General features: G+C 39.2%; 2 protein-coding genes across 2 annotated transcripts in view; both read right to left on the minus strand.

The window, feature by feature from the left end:
• The window catches only part of LOC311057417 (uncharacterized protein), a gene marked incomplete at its 3' end in the record, with an annotated part of 440,186 nt that overhangs the window by 203,930 nt on the left and 222,889 nt on the right, over window positions 1–13,367 (minus strand). The window lies entirely within an intron of this gene.
• The window catches only part of LOC311057874 (uncharacterized protein), a 258,441-nt gene that overhangs the window by 36,778 nt on the left and 208,296 nt on the right, over window positions 1–13,367 (minus strand). The gene's annotated exons all lie outside the window — the stretch shown is intronic.

The raw sequence follows: 13,367 nt of genomic DNA on the forward strand, positions 1-13,367 counted from the left end.
CTATTATTATTTTAATTCTGGTGAAAACAGGGATAATTTTGTAGTAAATGTCGTCTGGTGGTCACTAACTGTTATATACAGTAAACAACCAGCTCCTAGCAGCAGCATCATGCCATTTATAACATTGCATGTTATGTTGATGTCACTATTGTCATGTTAATTTGATTTTTTTTGTTACTTAGCTTATTTCTATCTGTACATACAAAGGGAAAAGAAAATCTAAGCAATTGCAAGGATATGTAAATATTGTAAACTGAAATTAACAATGAATGCATTGCAATACAATTGATAAATAGGAACGTAAGCAGCATTTGGAAAAAATGTCTGGGGTGCTGGTGCACACAACTGAAAATAGCCGATCTACAAGCTCACAACATTGTGAGCTTGCAGATCGGCTGTTTTCAGCTAAGATATTTAGTGTAAAGTGAAACTTTATAGGAAAACCAACAACAAAACTGATTTGAAACCTCTACCGTTACTTTTAAACTGACCAATGGGGCCAATGCTGACGTTCAAGTCAATACAAGATTATTCAAAAATAATAATAAGTGTAATAATAATATGGATGCCATAATGAGACTTGTACTCCAGTGTGATATAACCTTGGTTGTGCTACATTGCCTGATTTGCGCTGACTTTGTAATTGTAATGTAGCTGTTACAATTCAGGACTGTCCAAGGGTCCAACTACACCAATGGGCTTTTGGCTTGGTCAGTCGTACAGCTTGTTAATAGAGAGGTGCCCAGTCTTCCACCCCAAAATCCACCTCAGGTGCTGCCAGTCTTCTCCCCAAAAAGGTGCACAGTCTGCAAAGGAAGAAAGAAAGAAAGAAGTGAGTGAGTGAATGTGCCCACTCCTCTGGTTACCTTGTAGATGGATGTAGTATCTACTAGATACACAATGGGCACTACCCAAGATCAACAGTGGGGGGCAGCAATACGTCAGCCTGGCGTCTAGTCTGCCAGAAAACTCAGAAGAAGAGGAACATACCCACAATGCAGTGTTGTGTTTATTGTTGTGAACTTCAACTTAATGTAGGAGAGAAACACTGAAACACACTGTTGTGTTTTAAAAATAAATAGTCCCTAAACTGTGTATTTGACTGACTGCTGCTGGTAAAACAAACATGATGTTTCAAAAACAGTGTCGTCTTTGATATCAACCACTGAAACACAGCAGGTAAGTTAAGATGAACAAATAAACGTTTAATTTCTCTTTGACCCTTAATTTCAAATGGAACACAATTGCTCCTAGCTCTTAACTTACTAATTGTTCTTTACCGCAACAGAAGAACTACATTAGTGGATATTATTGAATCAAGAACAACTTTCTTTACCTTGCCTTTGTCATGGAGCACATTTGATTTCTGATTATTGTTTGGTTTTTTTCTCACTGTAAAAGTTGATTGCATGTGAGCGTTGGTGGTATAGTGGTGAGCATAGCTGCCTTCCAAGCAGTTGACCCGGGTTCGATTCCCGGCCAACGCAGAGACTTTATCTGGGCTGTTCAATAGTTTCGTACTGTGCTGATAATGATGGGTCAATAAATACAGAGGTGCAAATGTTTTATATTGCAGCGGCACTTTATTGGCATGAGAAAACATACGTTTACATTTCCAAAGAAAGTGTAAAAATAAAATAAAGAAATAATTAAAGACTAAGAATTGTATGTACACTTGAAGAGAATACAGTAATGTATCACATCTTAGAAACTGGCTTACAAGACCACAAATACCCCCAATAATAATGATATTGTATTCCAATTAAGAGTAGATTGTTCTTAAGAAATACGTACACAGCACGTTCGTCTTTTACTTTTCGCTTTATTTATTCATCCAGGCTTTTTAAACATAAATGTTGCGCCCAACGTGGGGCTCGAACCCACGACCCTGAGATTAAGAGTCTCATGCTCTACCGACTGAGCTAGCCGGGCCATGATTGTTATGGCAAACAGCCCCATTTAGTTTGTTCCCTTTCTATTAGTCTTTTACGGATATTTTTCGGGTCTCGGGGCACACAGCTTGAAATCTACTGCCAAACCTAGTCGTCTGGAGGTCACTATGTTATATACAGTAAACAACCATTTCCTAGCAGCAGCCAGCAGTATCATCTAGTCAAATCAGTTTTATAACGGTGGCTAATCTCCATAATAAGCAATGAGGTGCAAGTGCAGCTTGTACATGAGACAATATCAGCCTCGAGCGACGGCAAATCTCGCGCACGTCCTATGTTTACTGGTGCTAGATCCCGCGAGAGTGTGTTGCTGGGACAGAGAAAGGTCAATAATAAAGTTGATTTTCTCTTGATTTGTCTCTGAATGAAAAATAATTGTATGAAATTGTAATTGTTTGGCTATTTTCAAATAGCCAATGTATGTACTGTAGGTAGGTTCAAACTTTAAAGCTCATGTTGCTTCTTTTGGGTTTGTTTTCATAGACCTGGTTGCTTATTTCTCTCGCAAAATCTGGCAACGCTACCACCTACTTCCCTAGCGCCGCCTTCATGCACAATACAGGAAGTAAACCTGAGGAGTCTTATCATTAAAAGTACGTGGCGTTTTACGTGACTGTTGACAAAAGCTAAGAAACACAAATCTGTCGTTTAAAAACGTAGTTTTTTTAAGCAGCAGGAGGACGTTTGTTAGCAACTCAACCACTGAAACACAGCAGGTAAAGATCAACTCATTATGTTGGGTTTACTCCAATTATCATTTTAAAATGAACAAATCAATGTTGTGTTGGTAACCAGACAGGTGGGCACCCAAGAACATCTGGGCATTAGGGATAACTGGGCACCAACACCATCTGGGCACTATAGGGATAACTGGGCACCAAAACCATCTGGGCACTATAGGGATAACTGGGCACCAAAACCATCTGGGCACTAGGGACATATGTGGGCACCTAAACGAGTGGGCACTTAGGGTGGAGACATCTGGGGCCAGTTTCACCACCTCACACTAAGTTCAAACTTAGCCTAGTTATAGCTTAAACACATTCAATTCGGGAAAGTATCTGTGTCATTTTTAGATTAGTTTGGCTATTCAAAAATAGCAGATCTACAAGCTCATAGCGCGGCACCGAGTGCCGCGGCACTCGGTGCTATGAGCTTGTAGATCTCGGCACTCAGTGCCGCGCTATGAGCTTGTATATCTGCTATTTTTGAATAGCCAAAGAAATCTAAAAATGACAGATACTTTCCCGGCTAAATGGGTTAAATGGCTTTTTTAAAAGCCATTTAAGCTATAACCAGGCTATAACTAGGCTAAGTTTGAACTTAGTGTGAGTGTGGAATAATCTATGATTATGAAAGATAATTGTGGATTATTATTAATGATATAGTAATGTACTTAGTTTCAACTGTCCTGTTGGAGAAGACAATGTCCCATTTAAGTTGAGTCTAGCAAGCCATAGACCCCCTGTTGAGCTATCTGCTTCAAAGGGGCCCCTTGCATACCAAGCGGGGGAAGGTTGAAGATAAGGGACAAAGGCTTTGTGTGGCAAGGAACAGTACAGGACCAAGCGCAAAGCCTTGTGGGTAAACTGGCCTGAAGGCGGGTCAGTGTGTGAAGTTGATATAATAGGCTGTCTGGGTACTAAACCTTAGATTCGATTGCTGTGCCAGGGGAGTGGGACCTAGTACAGTTTAGCTAACAACTTGGCGAGAGAATGGATGGACTAAAGTAAGTGAGAATTAACTATGTAACGATCATAACTCTGATGTGTTCATAATGGGATGAGGATTCACGTCATTTAATATTGTTGTTCTCTGTGTTTTGTTTTCTTGCAGGTTTAATAACCTAACCGGTCTGTCTAAGTGATGTAACTAACGTCTGTTTATACCATAGCCTGAAGCTGACTTAATGAACCAGCGCCAGGTCTATCTGTAACTGACCATGTAACTTATGTATTCGATTTATGTATTATGTGTGATTTAGTGAATAAATATCTAAAAGACAACTGATTTGAGTGATTAGCTTAGAACACCAACATCTCTCGACCCCCTTTTTCATTGGGCTTAGCGGTCATAGCTTAGCTGCTCAACGCAGAAAGTATGAGACGCTATAAAAGTGAACAGTGAGGTGGTGCAACTGGCTCCTGGGCACTTGGACAACTGTTGGCTTCTTTTGTCATTAGGTGTGAAGACTCTTTTTGCACTCTCTTTTCTTTAGATCTTTTTACGTTTTTCTATCATTATTCTGTTGCATTGTCTGACGGTAGCCAAACCAAAATTTACTCTTATGTACCTGTACACAAGATTAGCCCCATTTAGAATCTCTCCCTCCGCTATATACAGCGGAGGGAGAGGTTCCGATTGGAGCTATACACAAGATGTAACAATAAAGTACAACCTTGAACCATGAACCATGAACCACCCACAGTCCTGCAATAGACCACTAGGTCTCCAGTTGTTAAAGTCCCTTTTCAATTCCTTCATTTCAGACCAGTTTCCTCAGAGCACCACAGGGAGAGATCTACGTTATCAAGAGAGATGGCCTCCAAAAGATCATTAACATGGTCAGAGGAACAGCGAGAGATGGACCAGAGACATGGACTGTTTGATGCAATGCTGCAACCTGTAGTAAAGTTGTACAGGATAGGTATGTAGTGTTTTATTTACAACCTGTAGTAAAGTTGTACAGGATAGGTGTGTACTGTTTAATTTACAACCTGTAGTAAAGTTGTACAGTCGGCCTTTTTCCTACCTGGATCTAACCACTAACCATCCTCTAACATCCTACTGTGTGGAGAGACTTTTCAAACAAATAGAAATAATAGGCCTACAGAAAGCGCTTGAGAATGAGATCAGCTTGGACGCTTTATTGAACTTGATTTAAAAATAACTCAACTTAAAAATAACTACTATTTGGATTACGATGACATTATCAGGGGTTAAAACGTTTTGTGTTTCCCTGTTATTGTGTTTGTGTTTTCTTTGTTTTTTGTCTTGCATTGCCCTGTATAATTTGTACTATTGCCTGTTATGTTGATTGATCTCGTAACTTAAGTCATATAAGTAGGGTGACGCCGATGACCTATGACCATTTTCACCGCAAAGCCTATTGTAATATTTAAGCTAAACGGTGTAAAAAGATAAATAAATATGTAGACCGCCTATTATTATTTCAGGTTATTTCAAGAGATTATTGAGCTATTTCAATCGCACGTCATTTGCGGCATGCGCGACTGACAGTTTGCACAACCTGCCTACCTGCCCCCCCTCCTTGGGGGGCCTACCATGACGTTTCCAGGCCTCCCCACGAAGACATTCTGCGTCCGCCACTGCTTTTCCTCTGTTATTATTTTAGAACGAAGAAAGTGAAGTTACAGCTAAATAATGAAGAGTTGTATTGATTGATTGATTACTTTATTAACAAGATTGTTACTACAGTGCATGTAGTACAGTCAGAAGTTATGATAAGTCGTTATTCAATTGCTTCATTTCAGACCAGTGTGTGGAGTCCAGACTGCAGGTGAAGATGAACTCTCCAGACTCAGCCAGGGACATTTCTATTAAACAGGAGGAACCTGAAGACCACCCACTCAGTAAGTTTCATGTGCTCATTATTTTTTTTTTCATATTTTCTCCCCTGTAAGGCTGTCACAATATCAAATTTACGCTATACAATAACAATGGTAAAAAATAATACCAGCACAAATGTCTAGACATACAGAGCCACAGCATACAACTCTGTTTACTGACCTGTCCCTGTGGCTTCATAGGTGTATAAGGGTCAAGAGTATAAGTGGTGGAAGGGTAGGGGTATAATTGGTGGTGGGGTGAACAGATAACGATGCTTGGTTGCAGAAACATTGAAAACAGATGGGCTACTTTCACCTTATTCACTTTAGACCATGGGTTTTCAACTTGTGGTCCGTGGACCACTGGTGGTCCGTGAGGTATTGCATGTGGTCCCTGACCATGCATTTAGTAATGTAGGAAAGTGAAGATTTGTATTGTATTTTATTTTTTCGACCACTAGTTGAGAAACAGTATGATGTATGATGACACATCAATGTTGTCAGTTACTTGGAAGTCCGATGTCAAGAACTTCCACAGAAATGGGAGTTCGAATTTTCAAGGGAAACTGTACCCATACCGGTTTACGTTTTTAAAGTATTTTATCATTTTTTAAATACATAATTCAAGGCATGGCAATACATATTGTTTAAATTCATGGCAAGGTAATAACATGGTAATCTCAATCTCATTTCATAAACATTCCATGACTATATAAAAAAAAATACATTTTTAAATACATAAGTCATGAGTCGAGGCTTGACAATACATATTATTTAAGTGCATGGCAAGGTAATAACAAGATTATTTCAATCTCATTTCATAAACATTACATGACTATATCAAAAAAGAAAAACATACGTTTCATCGACCCTTCAAAGCATTACATGGAAGTCACATCTCTACACATTACATAAGGCTTTAAGTGGTATCACACTGGTCACCCGATAAGGTCCACAAAACATACCATAGGCCTATTTCACAGACCCCATCAAGTGCCCAGTGCGATCGCGGGCCAATAAAAATTTGGCTGCGTTTTTTTTTAATTTACAGCTCTCCTCCTTTTTAAGTCTGTTTTCACCTGCCTAAAAACAGTGTCTGCATTTATAACTGTATTATGGTCTGTTGCCATTTTGGACCGGGTCTTCCATATTTTAAAAACAGTGACACAAATACACAAAAAAATACACAAACCAAAATAAATCATAATTGTCTTTGGCACAGGTAAAATTGGCATACAAAATATCTCTGTGACATGGTACCTTGACCCCCATGTCAAACATTTTACTCCATATCTGTTTAGACCTGTTGCAGTCTATTAGTAGATGGTCTATGGTCTCTGTGTGTGTACAACCTGGCATAGGGCATTCTGTGGTTCTCACAAAACAACTCCACTTGACTACTGCTCTTACAGGGAGTCTCCTGTGTACTGTTAGCCACATAACATCCTGTGGTCCCTGTAACGAGGTCGCTGTTAAAACACTTTACTGGCCGTTTACTTTGCTCCAGTGAGCAATCTTTAAAAGTAACCAATCCTCCATATAAGGCCTCACTTATTAAATTGTAAATGATTTTGTTTGATTGGGTGCCCCAATTTATATTTAAGTTTAAGTGCTATGTTTAGTTGTAAAATCTCCATATGTCACTTTGTAGTATGGCAGTGACGATCTGCCCCTGCCCCTATGTTTCTCCCTCTTTTGGGGGTCTCCCACCCAGGTTGCTCCACACAGAAGTCCCCTAGCCACATTCTTACAAAGGGCAATTAACAGCAACAACATCCATTGCACCAAGTCCTCCCTCTAAAGTGCTTTTGTACATTAGGGCTCGTTTTGTTACCTCATGGTTGTTGCCCCATATTAACTGTACACACATCCTATTTATTATTTTTATACATCTCTCAGGTGGCGGGTAAATTGTAGCCAAAAATAACAATTTAGATTAGAAGTTTTCACTATCCCTATTATTGACTTATGGGTTGTGTCCCTAACTTTCCATTTCTCTATTTCTTCTTTAATCTCTGCTTCTTTCCTGTCCCAGTTTTTCTGTACACAGTCTATATTGCTAAAAAAGATTCCGAGGATTTTCATTTCCTCTTTCACCTCCATGAGCAAGTCTGGCTTTTCGTTCTCCTCGCCTATCCATATAGCCTCCGTTTTTGCCTCATTCAATTTAGCCCCCGCGGCTTGCTCATAGAGGCGAAAGTGTTCTCTAACAAAATCAAGTTCGTTTTGGGTCTTTATGAAGGCTGTGACGTTGTCCGCGTACGCGGACACCTTGGCCACTGTTCCACCAACTTGGACACCTTCTATTCTGTTATCATTCCTTATTCTGTTTAGTAAAGGGCTGATGGCTAAAATATAGAGTGCCGCACTCAGTGGGCAGCCCTGTTTTACCCCTTTCTGGATATTGATAAATTTAGACGTCCTTCCATTTGCCTTAACCGCCACCTGAGACTTGGCATATAACACTTTTATTATTTTTATAAAATCCTGTGGAAACCCATACTTTTCTAAAACGCACCATAAGTACTCTCGGTCTACAAAATCAAAAGCTCTTTTTTGGTCAAAACCAACAATAAAAAAACCTGGCCTGTGGCTCTCAGTTATCATCTCTCTGATCCTGTTAAGGTTGTCCCACATCATATGCCCTTTAATAGCACATGTTTGTTCTTTTTCTATTATTTCATTTAAAACTGAATTTAGTCTTATCATTATTATTTTGGCGAGTATCTTATATTCTATGTTTGATAATGTGATCTGTCTCCAATTATGTAAGTCATTTTCATCACCTTTTTTAAAAATCAGAGAGATGGTACCCTGGTAAAAGCCGATGCATACATTTATTTAGTCCATCATTAAAAGCAGAGGCCAATATATCATATAGTTCATTGGCAAACACTTGGTAAAATTCAGAGGGATGCCCGTCTGGACCGGGTGATTTCCCTCTGTTTAAGAGTGAAATAGCTTTTCTTACTTCTTCCCTGGTGATATCACCAAGTAGGGTTGCAAAATGCACTTCATCTATTTTTTTAACCTCTGATAAAAAGGCCTCTGCTTCCAAAGAGCCACCAACATCAGAATACATTTCTTCAAAATGCTCAACAATTAAATCCATCATTTCATTATCTTTTTCCACAATGTAGCCATTTTTATTTCTCAAAGAATTAATACAATTAAAATCCTGTCTCTCTTTATATTTCTGTATGACCTTTTGTATATTAGCTGGTTCGTCCGTATCGAAACCCGCCTGGACTTTAACTGCATTGATGTATTTGTTATTAAACACCATTAAAGTGCTATTAATTTCTTCCAATTTCTTCTCATCTTGTTCTGTTATTGGGCCATGTTTACATTTAATATCTACAAAATATTGCATTAATTTGTCATATTCTTTATTTTGTTCTTTGTTAAGAAAATTGCATTTTAAAATTAGGTGTCTTTTTAAGCACCTGTTCATTTCTTCCCACAGCTCAACATTTGACTCAGTGAACCGGTTTACCTGGTTGAGTCATCATTAGTAGGAAATGTGCCCATATCAATTGCATGTGCTTGCTCATACATATGTTGCAATGAATCAGTTAACATGAGTTTAATATGGACGGTTAAGAGAACAGAATAGGGGCAACCATGGGAAAGGAATGGATCAGTGGTTCTCAATCTTTTCTGAGCTCTGGACCACTAGCATATCTCAGTTAAATAATGACTTTTAAGGGCTTGATTTAATTCACCTCGAATTAACAAATTAAATTAAGGCCTTAACAGTCATTATTTAATTTCAAGCTTTTTCCCCCACACCACGCCCATATCCCCCCTCCCAACACAACAGTGGTCCCCAGGTTGATTTTTAGTCAGGGTGGTAGTCCCTGGTTCATAATCAGTTGAAAACCCATGCTTTAGACCATCATTTGTATTAAAAGAGTCCATCTTTTGACGCATTTTCCTTGTGTAATCTTGGATTAAGCGTATTTTCTTCCCCAATACATCCCATAATCTTTGCACCCAGTTGGGTTTAGGTCAATTTGTTTGTTTGTATTGTTGTTATTCTTGACACCACTAGGTCTCCAGTTATTAAAGTCCTTTTTCAATTCCTTCATTTCAGACCAGTGTGTGGAGTCCAGACTGCAGGTGAAGATGAACTCTCCAGACTCAGCCAGGGACATTTCTATTAAGAAGGAGGAACCTGAAGACCACCCACTCAGTAAGTTTTATGTGCTCATTCTTTCTTTCATATATTTTTTCTTCTCCATATTTTCTGTCCTGTAGGGCTATCACAATATCAAATTTAGACTATACAATAACAATGGTTAAAAGAAAATACCAGCACACACGCCTAGACATACAGAGCCACTTCATAAACATCTGTTTACATATATTTTAAACAAGACTAAGACCAACTACTTTGGAGGTGACATACTGTTCATACATACAGACAAATCCTGTTCTGTACGGCTTGGCCTACAGCCTTATTTACTCCCAAAAGTATTATGTTTTATTTGCTATTCTCTAACACCATTATTCACTTGAGTAAGGTAACTAAATATATCAATTCAGGTTACCTTTCAAAATATGTATTTAGATAAACTAAAACTTTAAAACCTGATTACTTTCAGCACTTCAGTTTCCAGAAACACCTGTAATAATAACCCGTATTTAGTAACTCTCTGGACAATCTAAGTTGGTTGATAGTTTATTTTTTACATGGAAAATTAAAAAATGTATTTACATTGTAGGAATCCAGTATTCACTATCATGTTTTCTTTCTGCTCCTAGCCATCCTGCACATGGTTGTGTGTAAAGAGGAGGTTTCTCCTGAACAGGAGAGGAGCCCCAGTCTGCTCCAGGAGGAACCAGAGCCTCCACACATTAAAGAGGAACAGGAGGAGATACTTCAAAGACCAGAGGAGCCTGTTGGGTCAATGTTGACATTACTAGCAGTGAAACATGAAGAGGAAGACGATGATAAAGACGTCTCTTCAAACTGCTCTGAAGTTGAACTTGACTCTGACACTGAAGTCACTGAAGACAGTGATGATTGGGAGGAGACCAGTGGAGGTTAGTCAGCTTTAAACACAAGGACAGGGATAATGTGTGGGGAAAACTGGGAGTTGGCATGATGACTAAATGGGGAGAAAAAAAAGGAAATAAAATAAAAAACATAAATATTAACAAGGAAGTCGTAGTGCTGTCACAGGAAAATTGGCTTTCCAGGGAAATTGAAAGAGGAGCGCTCGTTTTTAGGCACAGGGCTTCGGCGCGAGGCGGGGCTTTGATGCGAGGCCGACCTGGCTTTTGTTATTGTTGTTATTTGCATCAAAAGAGTCCATCTTTTGACGCATTTTCCTTGTGTAATCTTGGATTAAGCGTGTTTTTTGTTCTCGACTCATATACATCCCATAATCTTTTCACCCAGTTGGGCTTAGGTCAATTTCCTTTACCTCCTTCATATAATATTGTTATTCTTGAGACCACTAGGTCTCCAATTATTAAAATCCCTTTTCAACTCCTTCATTTCAGACCAGTGTGTGGAGTCCAGACTGCAGCTGAAGATGAACTCTCCAGACTCAGCCAGGGACATGTCTATTAAGAAGGAGGAACCTGAAGACCACCCACTCAGTAAGTTTTATGTGCTCATTCTTTCTTTCATGTTTTCTCTCCTGTATGACTGTCACAATATCAAATTTACACTATGCAATAACAATGGTAAAACAAATACCAGCACAAATGTCTAGACATACAGAGCCACATCATACAAATCTGTTGACATAGATTTGAAACTACGACCAACTACTTTGGAGGTGACACATTGTTCATACATACAGACAAATCCTGTTTCACGCACGTGGAAAAGAAGGGTTGGCCGCGTGCATTTCCATTGAAATGCATTGGACCAAACTTCCCGCTATGGCCAGATTTGGCGAGAACAGTCGCGTCTTGCGCCCACAATAAAACACACACACACACACACACAGAGAGAGAGAGAGAGAGAGAGAGAGAGAGAGAGAGAGAGAGAGAGAGAGAGAGAGAGAGAGAGAGAGAGAGAGAGAGAGAGAGAGAGAGAGAGAGAGAGAGAGAGAGAGAGAGAGAGAGAGAGAGAGAGAGAGAGAGAGAGAGAGAGAGAGAGAGAGTCAGTCAGTCAGTCAGTCAGTCAGTTCTATTTGGCAATATTGTAACTGTTTACATTCATACCAATACATCTATTTGAAATGAATTGAATTGAGAGACAGAGAGAGAGAAAGCAATAGAGTTCTAATGTGTTTTTTATGTGCAAACTTGTGACCAACGACTTAGCAAGCTAAATATATGTTTTAGGGGCTGATAGGTCCGGTTTTAGATTTCTGAGGTGTAAGAGGGTGCAATTATGTTTTCCCCTATTCAGTGACAGGTATAGTAGGGGTCAAGAGCTTTCCAAATCAGCTCTTCTAGCACGTTGTGTTACTGACCTGTCCCTGTGGCTTCATAGGTGTATCAGGGTCAAGGGCAGTGATGTTGCTAGGTTTTCAATGTAATGGGTCCTGGGATGCAAGGGTGGTCTTTTAGATGGGTCCCAGGGACATTTTATGGGTCCCCAATTACACGTCCCCCCCCCCCTATCGTTTTCTTTGATCTCCAATCTCCATATCTTCTATGCGTGTGTGACTGTGTACATTATATCCTGATGCAGTGGATCTCAACCTTTTCAGGCAGCGACCCCCCAAAATAATCATATTTTAACTGGGGACCCCCCACCCTGAGGAATTAGGAGTTGAGGCACTTAATTTAGTTTGATTCAGTTCCACAGATACATATTGTGAAAATAGCAGATCTAGATCAGTGCGACCCGTTCCTGCTTTTCAAGACCGATACCGATATATATACATATATTAAAAAATCATAAATATATTTTTTCAAATGTATATGATTCTGTAGTATTAGCACACCTTATGGTAAGAAATACTAGTAGTGGGCAACAGGTGGATTTAACATACCTTTGACCAATAGAATACATTTAATCATAGAACCTTTTAATCATTATTATTATTTTATTTTGTATTATTTATGAATGTAGAATTTATTTTTACTATTTATTGTGTAGACTGAAAACACTGGCTTACAGTGGAAGTATTGGCAAATAAAGAAATAGGAATTCAAGAAATAATGAAGACAAATACTGACAATGCCTATGAACATTGGCTTGCAGTTATTGCACATAGTCAACATGCAATAATACTATTAGGCTTGTCATTGAGAAAGGAAAATAAAGTTGTCTTTTTGAGGAGAAGTGGAACCTTATAAGTCACTTTAAGTTTAGCATGAGGGAGAGGGTCTACCCTCTTCAGGGAATTAATTGTTATGATATCTCTAAGCTACAGAAAACATCCAGTTGCCTATTAAACATACACAAGACACAGACGATAGACAACCGGTTACTTACAGCTGCCATTAATTAGTGCTTTTGTTTGCCTTTGTGGTCAAATCAGGGTCAAATGCATAGGATCAACGAGCCATCGTTAACCTGCTAATGTTACACAGCTGATTGGCAACATGCATTAATCCACCACATACATCACTCTGATCTCCAAGCAAGTGGGAGAACACTCTAAAATCGGGGATTTTACTTTGGCTGGTCAATTTAAGATGACAACAGCAACAGAGATTAGTAGTAGACCTGTATGTATGATGATCAGTTATTATTCCAGACAGTGGTCTATCCAAGACGTTTTAACACGTTTAAGAGCAGGTCCTCATGCCGTCTCTCTCTCTCTCTCTGTGTGAGTAGCGTAGACTAACAGCGAGGGGCTGTGCTGCTGCTTCTGCCACACAACGCCGTTTAACCGAGTTATACTTCTCCAGTACAACGGTGTCTAACCGG

Source organism: Gymnoscopelus microlampas (genome assembly GCF_963454915.1).
Source record: "Gymnoscopelus microlampas genome assembly, chromosome: 12".
Classification (NCBI taxonomy): domain Eukaryota; kingdom Metazoa; phylum Chordata; class Actinopteri; order Myctophiformes; family Myctophidae; genus Gymnoscopelus; species Gymnoscopelus microlampas.